Source organism: Globicephala melas, chromosome 3, assembly GCF_963455315.2.
Source record: "Globicephala melas chromosome 3, mGloMel1.2, whole genome shotgun sequence".
Taxonomy (NCBI): Eukaryota; Metazoa; Chordata; class Mammalia; order Artiodactyla; family Delphinidae; genus Globicephala; species Globicephala melas.
In genome coordinates, this window is record NC_083316.1 from 118,166,656 (window position 1) to 118,179,563 (window position 12,908).

The window sequence follows — 12,908 nt, forward strand, 5'->3', positions numbered from 1 at the left end:
CTGAAATGCTGTAAGGCTTGAAGCTAAAAGTGTGAGGTTGGCATACCTGAGACTGGCTATAGCTGAGAAGCTGTTCTCTGTTAATATGACGTAGGTAGAACTGTAGCTGGATCTACTGCTTAGGTACTAGATGAGAGGCCGTTGCTAGGAGCCTGTACCTGGGAGGAAGGCTGTTACCTGGGATAAGAGCGGAACTACTGTTGTGTATAGGACTGTAGCTGGGTTGCTATTGGTCCTGAAGCTATAGCTGTGATGACAGCATACTGGGGATTGGCTACAGCTAAGGTGCTGTTGCCCAGTCTTGTGGCTGGGCTGTTACTGTGTGCAGGACTCTAGCTGGGATGCTGTTATGCCTGCAGCCATAGCTCTGAAGCTCAAGTGGAGCTGAGAGGCCATTTCCTGGTAATATAGCGGGACCACTGTTGTGTGGGGGACAGAGGCCACACTCTGTTTCCTAGGAGATGAGAAGCTGTTCCCTGGGAAGCTGTTCTGGAAGGCAGGATGCTACCTAAGATGGGAGCTGATCTGCTGTTGGAGCTGATCTACTGCTGTACTTGGGAGGGTTCCCGAGTGGCCATTGCTGTGTCTGTGGCTGGCTGGGTGGGGGAAGGCGAGTGAGTTCTGCCTTGAGGTCTGGGAGATGCCAGGAGCCCAAGGCTGGGCGGGGGCTGCTGCTCTGGGGAGGCTTCAGCAGTTGCTCTGCTGTGGAGCTGGGAAGCCTGTTTTCATTACTGTTTTAACTCTTTTTTTAACCTTGTTTTTCTCTCGGCTGCACTTTCGCTCACTCATTAATTTTGGTATTTTTCTCACGGTGCCTCAGCCCCTGTCACGGCTGCCATGGCAACAGGAGGCAGTGTGCACAGCGCCAAAATATCTGATCAAAAAATAACCAAAATAAGCAAACACCGAAACGACTGTGCTGGGGGCTCTGGCCGAGGGAGAGCCGATGGCGCAAGCCCAGGAAACTCTAGGTTCCCAAGAGACCCCTTTTTCTTCCCCAGGGAAGCTTTGCTGAACCTTCTGATAACCTGGGAGGCCCCTTCCCAAGGGAACCCCACCACCACCACACACACACACACACAGATCTCCCAGGACTCTGAGATTTCCAATGGTCCCTGCCTGAGAGGCCGTTTTGCCTGAGGTGGGAGCATTGGGAGGGTGTGAAGGCTGGGGTTCACTTCCCAGGAGCTGACAGTCAAGCCTCTAAGAAGCTCCCTACCTGCCCTCACCATACACATCTGCATCACCCCACCCACCCCTCTCCCTACCCCTCCTTCCTCAGGCTTTCACTTTCTCTGCTCCCAACCCCTACGTGGCCACCTCCACTCTCTTCTTTTCATACCCCAGCATCCTGACAGGATGGATGGCGGGGAGGAAGCTGCAGTCTCTCCCACAACTCTTCAGTGGAGGTGCTAGGAGAGATGCCACAAAAGCACCTGACACTCCTGGGCCTCTGGCCACCTCTAGCTCCAGCTGCCTACGGAAGATTCCCGAACAGCCCTGAACGCTCACACCCCCAATAGCACTTGACCCTCACTTTCCCCCCAATAGCATTCTAGTTTCCTGGGGACCTCCTTCTCTCAAGTGGGCATATCCCCAGGAGGGGCAAAACAATAGAGCCTCATATGAAATAGGAAGGGGCAAAGCTCTTGGTACTACCTGTCTCCCTTCTTTACCCACTAATTTCCCCCCTGAGGGGGCTCGTCTAGATTTCTGGAGCGCGAAGAACCGGAGGAACAAGAAGCTCTTCAACTCTGCCTCGGTCACATCACAAAATTATATCTCTGGCTCCTCTTCTTGGTGCCCCTCCAGCAGGGAAAATCTCACTCCCAACAGGTCTTCGTCCCTTTCTGGGAGCTAGGACTCACCTCCTGCCCCTTACATTCAGTTCCTATAACCCCCTCCCCACCAAGAGCAGTAGTGGCCTTGGCCTCCTGGCAGAGCCTTCCTGGGCCTGTTTCCATAGAAACCAGATAGTCTGTGCAGTGTGAGAAGGGGAGGGGAGACAGGAGCAGGGAGGAGGGACCAGACCTCAGGGGCAACCCCAGAAGCAGGGACCTGGGCAATGAGAGAAGGAGGAAGCTGCCCCATCCAAAGGGAGGGTGGGACCTTGATCTGGGGAGGGGAGAGAGGAGGTAACCAAAGCTTGGTAGGTTCTATTCACCACCCCCCTCCCCGCCCCTGCACCACAGCTTATTCTGCTGCCTCCTGAGGAGACCCAGGACTGTCTCTTCCTCTGGCGCAGAGAGGGGGGTTCCTCTCTCCCCACGCCCCTAAGATCCTTCTTTACCAGGAACTGCCTGATCTGGGGTGAATCTCTTTCCCAGGAGCCAGCAGTCTTAGTCTAAGACAGGGGCCATAGGATACCTTCCCTCCCCCAAGAGCTATGCACTCACCCCAGACCAGTGGCTCTGTGCTCTGGAGGCTGGGCCGCCCCGGGACCCAGTGACCACTGCTGACCCCGTGGCGTGCGGCTCTCAAAGGCCCCATTCATCTCCGGGGGCTGAAGGCACCATTGTCCCTGGCGGGGGGTGGTGGGGGCAGTGGGGGGGTCTCGACTCAGAAGGAAGGAATGTGTCTGGAGAAGTTGCCCGAAGGGCTCCAGTCTCCAGGTCCCCACCAGCTCTCCAACGGGACCGCTACATGACCCCAAGCCCTTTCCCCCACTAGCTCCCAGCAGCCTTCATGCTTCTCTTGAGGGTGGGGACTGCCGTGGTTTGGGGGAGAAGCCCCGCCCCAACCCTCTGGCTCTCTCGGCAGAACCCTTTCTGGGGCTGGGAGCTGTCCAGCGCCTCGGGTCCTGACGGACCAATGACGCGCCTAGGTGCCATCGGACAAGAGGGGGCTCAGGGCCAGCCTAAGCTAGCCGGGGGCTCGGGAGCTCTCCTCCACCCAGGTTAACACTGCAAACCACACCTGACCTGGGTGGGCATGGGTGCAGCTCTGGACATGGGGATCCATGGGTGCTGAGAACTGACCTGGGGAACAACTTGACCCCTGCCCTATCTGAGGAGAATTGAAGGGTCAAGTGCCACCAGGCCACTCCCCTGGAATTCAGTCTCTGACAGAGTTACAGAAAAAAACAGGAGAGGTCACGCCCTGCCTCTCCCTCCCCCACCGTCTCTGCCGTGCCTCTGTTTCTGTTTTCCTAGCTCTCTCCACCCTCCTCTTCTCTTTCCCTCCCTGCTGGGTTGGGGGCTGCTGAATTATCACTTCCCAACTCTGCTAATGTGCTCCCTGCTGCAGGGAGGGATCGTAATTCTGGGAGATGATTAAGTTTCAAATTGTTTTTCTGTGTGTTGTTGAAGATGAGGCTTTAATATGGTCCCTCCCCAGATAGGGAGCCTGGCCTGGCCCCAGCTGCTTGCCACATCCCTCCTCTGCTGGACCTCTCCTCTCTGATAGGCCAGGTCTGGGAACATGTCCCTTGGTGTCCCCTTTAAACTTATGCGGGGTGTGTGTGTGGGGGGGTGGGGGGGTGGACCCACCTTTGACTCAAGCAGGAATACACATAATGTGTGGTGAGAAACACTGGTTTTGAAGTCAGACACGTCAGAATTCAAATCCTAACTCTGCCACTTACTATCTGTGTGACCTTGGATGAGTTACTTAAACTGTCTGAGCCTCAGTTTCTTCATCTGTAAAATGGGGATAATTTAACAATGGCCTCATAGAGAGCTTTGTGGATTTAAAATGATAATGCATGTAAAGTGCTTAGCGGAGTGCCTGGCTCACGGTAAAACCTGGTCAATGTTAGTGGTTATTAGTACACACGTACCCCATCCTGTGTGATCCTGCCTCCCCCATCCTTCCTAACTTTGTTCTTCAGTTCAGTAAATATACATCTAATGCCTGCTATTTTTCCAGGCACTGTGCAGTAGAAATTAAATTATTCAGGAGTGAGGAAGTTGGTTTTCTTGCTTATCCGCCCTTAAACACTCCTTCATTTGCCTCCTTTCCTCCTTTCAATTTAAGTTCATTCCCATTTTACCCTCCCACCTACTTCCAGCTCTTCCTTCATTCTTCCTACTTCATTCTTCCTTCTTTCTCTGCAGTCTTATCACTTCACCTTGATTCTTATCCTCCTAACACACACACGTCTTTTACCTTCTACATCATTCTCCATCCCATTTGGGGTCATCATAGTGAATAAAGGGGTTGAGTTTTCAAACTAGGAGAGAGGATCCTGAGTCATGCCGTGTGTGTGTGTGTGTGTGTGTGTGTGTGTGTGTGTGTGTGTGTGTATCTAAGGGTTACACACATTAGTCTGAATTCAATGGTGGATCTGTAACAGACTTCTGAACTCACACAATTCAACGGTATACTTGTTTGCCTTCTATCCCCTATGTATAATAAGCCTTACAACGCTTGAAATATGTCTGTTTCTTTGCCTACCTACCTACCTACTCTGTCCCTACCTCCATCCTTGTTATACTCTACTCTAAATGGGAAAGTCTACTGGTTGTCAATAACAGAAGCTGATTTATGATAGTGTCTTTTCGTTTCTTCTCAGCTGGCTTCCTACCCTTCACCATACTGACCAATTTTTCCAAGAAGTCATTTCACAACTCTTTGAGGGCTTGATTCAGTGCAGGAAACAGAAACTACTCTAGGTATTTTAAACTGAAGGGAATTTAATATGGGAATTGAATGCTTATAAAAATATTAAAAAGACTTGTGGAAAGGACTCCTAGAAGCTGTACCAAGAGAGCTAATACATATGCCATGATCAGAAAGATGGGGACTCAAAAGGCCACCACTGGAACTATTGAATTAAAGAACACACTGCCAAAGCTTTTCCATCTAGGAATTAGGAAGCAGAGACCAGGAAGCTGGAATAACCGTTACAGGAGAACCCCACATCTCCAGGATCCTGCTTGCCGGCAGAAAGCCCAAAATAGCAGAAAGAAGGCCTCTTCCGCTTTTCTGCCTGTCAGTCACACAAGTGCACTTAATTGTAAGGGAGTCAGAGGAACTGGATTGTAGCTTTCTAGTCTCTGTAACACAGTAGAAGAAAGTAGCAATAGAGGATGCATGCCAACTGACCATATTCAACACTAATTTGGACCTTGCCCTTTAGGAGTTCACAGACTAGAGGAGAAAACACCAGGATCAATGCAGGTTAAAAGGATGAGCCAGAAAGTATCTGTGACAGACCAAATTTCAGCCCCAGGAGGCCTGGGACCTTAGTGGTCTTAAAGTGAGTCCAGACCTAATTTGTAGCTATGGAGCTCAGGCTCTGCGAATCACTGGAGGACTAAAGCTGACGTCAGTGCACGAGGGAGAGGCGGGGAAAGAAGAGACCATGACCCAATGTCCACAATAGTTCCCACTTCCTGGAAGGGGCTATACGCAATAATCCAGGACCCCGAGTGAGGTCCCAAGAAAACAGGGCCCACACTTGGTAGCAGATCCTCCCTCACGCTGACTGGTTTTGGCTTATGTGGCCCTATGTGGCTCACCTGTCACCTGCCTCAGACCATCATTCTAGAATGAGCCCTCAGGATCACCACTGGGAGAAGAGGAGTGCCGAGGGAAGGCTAAAGTGGGCCCATCCCTCAAGCAGGAGAACCCAGGGGTGTTTTGATGAGGAATATCCAGAAACTGGCACCTTCCAGCTGTCTATCTCTGCTTCCTCCTGAAATTCCAGATGGTTTGGCATCTTCTCTTCTCTGACTCTAGGAATCAGGAGCTGAGTCTAGGTGCTTCTCGGACAAGGAAATAGTAGCAGCTTCCAAGATCCCAAATAAATCTCGTTTATAAATGGTGTCAGTTTATATCTGCTGAGCGAGTATGAAAGTGTAGGGATAAGAAGTGGGCTGGCATCTCCTCATGGGCTTAAAATGGAAGGTAGTGTATCCCGGTGGGTAAAATCTTGGCTTCCAGAGTCCTGTCCTGACTCAACTGCTTCCTAGTTTGGCCCTAGTGTGACCTTGGGCCAATGACATAATCTCTCTGAGCTTGTTCCCAATCCGTAAAAGGGGAATAAAACATACTTGCCTCCCAAGAAGGTTGGAGAACTAATTGAAATGATTATGGATAACCATGGACAAAGTGCTTGGTTCAGTTCTTGGCATATAGTAAGCTTTCAGTAAATGGCAGCTGTTAGTATTTTTGTTATTATTATTGATACCGTACTTTCTCAGCAGCAAACATCTTCCATCTTAACTACCTGGAAACATTTAGAAGAGGGGGTTCCTCACACAAGGCTTACTCTGGAAGTATGCGCTCTTAGTCACAATTTGGAAAAGTGGGGAGCCAGACCAGCTCAGGATGCCCCTCAAGCCTGTTTCTTCCGGCTGAGAAGTCTCTGTCCCCTTGAATCCTAGTGCTGTCCCTGTGTGGATCCATTAGGGCATCTTAACATCACCCAGGGAAGGGGCCGTGATGTCACTCTGGCAGGTGAGGAAAGGAAAGGCTAGTGATATTCACTAGCCTTTTTGATCTAGTGATCTTTGGCCCAAGATCAAAAAAGTTTGGAACCATCTGCTCTGACCTTTTGTGCCCCCTTTTCTCCTTTCCTCTCCTTTCCTCAAACCCTCCAACTTCATTTAAATTTTATTGAACATCTACTATGTACCAAGCACAGGCACCATATTAGGTACACGGGGGTACAGTGAAGAACAGAGAGAAAGGCAGCCCCTAACCAACTGGAGCTCTCAGTTCACTGTGGCCACAAACTGTACAACTATAATGACAAAAAATATTCATTTAATTACAGTTATAGTGGATGCATCTAAGGAAAATGACAGAGAGTAATGAGAGTGGATAATGGAGGAACTTAACCTCCCTTGTTAGTCTGGAGGAAGAGGGAGTGGGCAGGAAAGGCCAGATCAGACCTGCAGAATGAATAAGAGTTAGCCACCCAAGGAGGGGGAAGTGCCCTGGGCAAAGTGAATTCCTGCCAAGATGTTAGATGATAACCTTGTGATGTGTTGCCTTGACCAGAGGTATTTGATTCTTAACTAGGGACTCCTAAAGGGATAAATATTTAATGGCGGGATTTTTGAGAGACATGTGACCAGCTGATAGGGTCAGGAGGCCTTCTCATCAGCAGCATTCTAACCAAACCATGTGGCCAGCAGGCCTATCTCTGGGTATGCATTGTGTGTGTGTGTGTGTGTGTGTGTGTGTGTGTTTGTGTGTGTGTAGGAATGTAAATGCATGTTTGTGACTGTGAATGTAGGTGCTGGTGTCTATGAATAAATGCAGAGCTGTAGCTAATAACTTTGACATCTGGGCCAAGCAACAGAAACATATCTTTAAATCCAGGTATACACCAACCCATGGGGGAGTTGCAGGAGAACAGAGAAGGAAAACTGTTCACGTGCATGCACATGGGAGCCCCCAGCAGTTAGATCCCCCACCCTTGACCTTGGACATCCCAGATCATCCATCTCTGCTAAGTATCAGGGGCAAACTAGGCAGCCCTGCTAGCGAAGCATTGGTGTTGAAGGTGGGGGAGGAGAAGAGCCTTTAAAATTTGCACAATCTTCTAGAAAATCATTATTTAAAACGTTGGCATCCTCCATATTTTTGTTCCTGGGCCCCTGGTGAGTGAGTATACCTTTATTGAGAGTTTGAGTGTACGTATGCATCTATATGTGTGTGAATGCTGACTGTACGTGCTTATGTGTATATAAGTAGGTGTTTGGGGACTACAGTGTCAGTTGTGATAACTAAGAGCCCCTGTGAGTTTGGGGCCAGCAGACCTGTTTGTGTGCTCCTCCCCTCCTACTACGCCTGTCTCCACTGATCTCATGAGACGCAGAGGCTGGGATTATCTGCTGGTCAGGGCTGAGTCCCTCCGTATTAACAATGGACCAAAAATGTACTGACCACAAGGCAAACAGAAATAATATGCTCACGTTCACCTCCATCCCATAAAGCAAGTGGAACCTGGGCCCGTTGCAGTGAATGAGCTTCAGTAATTCATCCCAGCTGCGGGTGTTGTATTGACACAAAGCTAATTTAACACTGTGGGAGCCAGGGGAGGTAAGGAGCAATTATGCCCTCACCTGCAGCATGGTCACTCTGCTAGCTCTCTGATGCTACGTTGGAAAGCAGAATCCCACAGTGGGAAAAAGGTTGGGGAAGTCGCTTGTCCCTTTCCATCCTTGCAGGCAGTTGACTTTCTGAGGCTGTTAAGATGATGTTCTATTTTCTTCTTGATAATATTCTTGCATAGAGACTTCCCACCCCCATCTCAGGACTTGAACTTCCCAACAGTGACGGAGATGTTTCTTAGGTCAGACCAAGGTCTCTTCTGTATCTCTTTCTGAGGAATCAAAACCACTGGCACTTTCTGTAGGGTGTGATGGGTTTTGGAGGAGTGAGGTTGAGGTTTTTGCTGGAGAGAGAGGGAATCCTTAACATGGTTAATGTCTTAAATGACATCCGACAACCCATCTGATTTTCTTCTTTCTCAAAAATAAAAGTCACTCATTCAACCTCCAAAAAATGTCTGTTGAGTTCCTATCTTTCTTCCTTTAGTCAATAAATGCTTAATAAGCACCTACAGGTACTAGGTGAACCAAAGAGTCTGGATCCTTGCTTTCGTGGGTCAATAGGATAGCAGGAGAGAGAAGCCTTAAACACATGAATAAGTATGTAAGTGCAAATTGTTGCTAGTGCTACTTATTTCTATTCATTCACTCATTCAAACACCAGTACAATGAGGGAGAATAATAGTAAGGAACAGCTTTGGAACAGAAAGGGCTCTTTGAGCCCTGAAGGATGAGTAGCCTAGGGAAGAGAGTGGGAAGAGTAAACCAGGGGAGGGAAAAGCATGTGTTCAATGCCTTGCTTCTTACCGCAAGCAGATGATTAAGCTTTCCTGGGGCCTGGTGGGAGAGAAGGAACTGGAAGAGAAAGGTCTGAGTTCAAATTCTGTCTTTGCCACTTTATAGTTGGGTGGCCTTGGGCAAGTGACTTATCTCTTTCAAGTCTCAAGCTACTTGTCTCTTTCTCACCTCATCTATAAAATGGAGATGATAACGTTTCCCACTTTATAGGATTGTTGTGAAAAATTAAGTAAAATAATGTTCTAAAGTGCTTACCAGTGCTTGGCATATGGTAAGTGTCAATAAATTACTACTGTTGCTATTATGATTATCCTCAAATGCTCCAAGTTATTTATTACCTCCAGGCTTTGGCACAATTTTTTGCCTCTGCCTGGATCACACCCCATTCTCTTTACTCACTTATACTCATCTGTCAAGTAACAGCTGAAATGTATTTCCTTGGAAGGACTTTCCTGACCCCTAGATCTATGGCTCTCAAACTTTAGTGCATGTAAGAGTCACTGTGTGTGTGTGTGTCAGTGTGTGCTTATTACAAAGCAGATTCCCAGTTTTGACAAAGTACCATGGTAACATAAGGTGAAACATTACGGGAAACTGAAACTGAATGGGAGATATACAGGAGCTCTGCTATCTGCAACTTTTCTGTAAATCTAAGATTATCCCAAAATAGAAAGTTTATTCTTTTAAAAAGCAGATTCGTATGCAAGTCATCAACCACAATGAGATACCATCTCATACTATTAAAAAAAATCAAGAGAGAGAGAGAGAGAATAACAACTGTTGGCTAGGTTGTGGAGAAATTGGAATACTTGTGCACTGTTGGTAGGAATGTAAACTGGTACAGCCACTTTGGAAAATAGTATGACAGTTCCTCAAAAACTTAAAAATAGAATTACCATGTTCCACCAATTGTACTTCTGGGTATAATCCCAAAAGAATTCAAAACAGGGTCTCAAAGAGGTATTTATACACCCATGTTCACAGCAGCACTATTCACAATAGCCAAAAGATGGAAGCAAGCCAAATGTTCGTTGATGGATGAATGACTAAACAAAATGTGGTATATACATACTATGGAATATTATTCAGCCTTAAAAAGGAAGGAAATTTTGACACATGCTACAACATGGATGAAACTCGGGGACGTTATGTTAAGTGAAATAAGTCAGTGACAAAACAATACTGTATGATTCCACTTATATGAGGTATTTAGAACAGTCAAATTTATACAGATGGAAAATATAATAGGGTTTCTAGGGGCTGGGAGGAGAGGAAACAGTGGAGGTTTTTTTGTTTGTTTTTTTAATGTGTATAGTTTGTTTTGCAAGATGAAAAAATTTTGGAAATTGGTTGCACAACAATGTGAGTATACTCAACACTATCGAACTGTACACTTAAAATGGTTAAGATGATAAATTTTATGTTATGTATATTTTACCACAATTTTCAAAAATTCAAATAGCAGATTCCCGGGCCCCACCTTCAGAGCTTTTGACTCAGTGAAGAAATGGAAAAGCTGATTGTAAAATTCATATGGAGGGACCTCGAATAGCCAAAACAATCTTGAAAAAGAAGAACAAAGTTGGAGGATTCACATTTCCTGATTTTAAAACTTACTACAAAGCTACAGTAATTAAAATAGTGTGGTACTGGCATAAGGATAGACATATAGATTGATGGAATAGGACTGGGAGTTCAGAAATAAACTCATATATCTATGGTCAGTTGATTTTCAGCAAGGGTGCCAAGACAATTCAATGGTGAAAGAATAGTCTCTTCAACAGTTGGTGCAGGGACAACTGGATATCCACATGCAAAAAGAAGGAGGAGGACGAGGAGGAGGAGGAGGAAGAGAAGTTGGATCCCTACCTTACACTATACACAAAATTTAACTCAATATGGTTCAAAAGGCTAAATATAAGAGCTAAAACTATTACACTCTTAGAAGAAAATATAACGGTAAATCTTCATGACCTGGATTTGGCAATGGTCTTAAACAGGACACCAAAAACACAAGTAACAGAAGAAAAAATGGATATATTGCACATCATTAAATAAAAAACTTTTGTGCATCAAAGGACACCATCAAGAAAGTGAAAACACATTTTGCAAGTTATAGATCCAGTAAGGTTCTGGTATCCAGAATATATAAGGAACTCATTACAACTCAATGACAAAAAGACAAATAACCCAATGTAAAAATGAGTAAAGGGCTTGAACAGACATTTCTCCAAAGAAGATTATACAAGTGGCCAATAAGTACATGAAAAGATGCTCAACATCATTAGTCATTGGGGAAATGGAAATCAAAACCACAGTGAGATACGGCTTCATGTCCACTAGGATGGCTATAGTAAAACAAAACAAAACAAAAAATAAAACACCTAAACAAAAACAAGTGTTGGCAAGGATCTGAGGACTTTGGAGCCCTTGTACATTTCTGGTGGGCACGTAAAATGGTGCAGCCACTGTGGAAAATGGTTTGGTGGTTCCTTAAAAAGCTAAACATAGGGCTTCCCTGGTGGCTGATGCAGGGGACGTGGGTTTGTGCCCTGGTCCGGGAATACCCCACATGCCGCGGAGCGCTAGGCCCATGAGCCATGGCTGCTGAGCCTGCGCGTCCGGAGCCTGTGCTCTGCAACGGGAGAGGCCACAACAGTGAGAGGCCTGCGTACCGCAAAAAAAAAAAAAAAAAAAAAAGCTAAACATAGAACTAGCATGTAACCCAGCAATGTCACTCCTAGGTATATACCCAAGAAAATTGAAAACAGGTACTCAGACAAATACTTAGACGTGAATGTTCATAGCAGCAACATTCACAATAGCCAAAAGGTGGAAAAAACCAAAATGTCCATCGATGGATGAATGGATAAACAAAATATGGTATATTCATGTAATGGAATGTTATTCAGCAATAAGAGGAAATGAAGTACTGACATATGATATAACATGGATGAACCTCAGAAACATTACGACAAGTGAAAGAAATCAGACACAAAATGTCATATAGAGCATCATTTCATTCATTTAAAATATGCAAGATAGGTAAATCCATTGAAAGTGGGTTAGTGGTTGCAAAGAGATGGGGGAGGGGAACATGGGAAGTGACTGCTTGATGGGTGATGAAAATATTTTAGAACTAGATAGAGGTTGTGATTGCACAACATTGTGAATGCACTAAATGTCACTGAAATGTATGCTTTTAAGGCTATTTGTATGTTATGTAAATTTTACTTCGATTAAAAAAGAAAAGCAGATTCCTGGCCCCACCTTCAGAGCCTTAGACTCAGTGCATCTGCCACGAGGCCCAGGAATCTGAATTTTCTGCAAGTACCTTAGATACCTGACGCAGGCACAGGTACCGATTTTGAGAAATATCACTATACTGTCTTAAACCTCCTGTTGATCCTCTCCCATAGGACCTGAGCTTCTCCTTTCGTAATACACCTCATAACTGGAATTACTTTTCCCGCAGCTCTTCCTGCACCGCCACCCGCCCCCACCCAGCGAGTCTGCAAACTCCCTGAGGGCAGAACCCATGTCTTCCTTATTTATCATAATACTCCCAGCATTTAGAAAAATCACCTGGACAGTACATGTGCTTAATTGATATCAGGTGAATGGAATTACTGAACTGGATTAACTAGAAGGGGTCAGAATAAAAGGGGGAAATCCTAAGGAGTCTCTAGCTCAAGAAGCCACAGTCTATGTAATGCATCCAAGGTTTAAACTCACTTCTCTCCATGAGTTCCACCGCATGATGCAGTGTATCCATCCCTGGTGTGGAAATCAGCACACTCTGGTTGGGAAAGGCCTTCTCTAGGATCTCAGACTGGGCTCCCCATGGGGAGGCACAGCTAGGGAGCTCCTGGCCAAGCCTGGGCACAGCAGTTTCCGTTCTTGGACCCTCAGACGTGGCATCTACAGGTGTACACCTCTGTTGGCATCTCCTGGCTGGAAGACTCTGCCAGGTTTTCCCAGCCTCCTGGCTGATCCCAGCACCTTTTGGCTGGGCGACTGCTCCTGCCTTGGCTGCTTGCACCTTGCCTTAGAGAACACAGTCAGCAGAATGGCTTCCCTCACTGTCGCTGAGCTGGGCCTGAG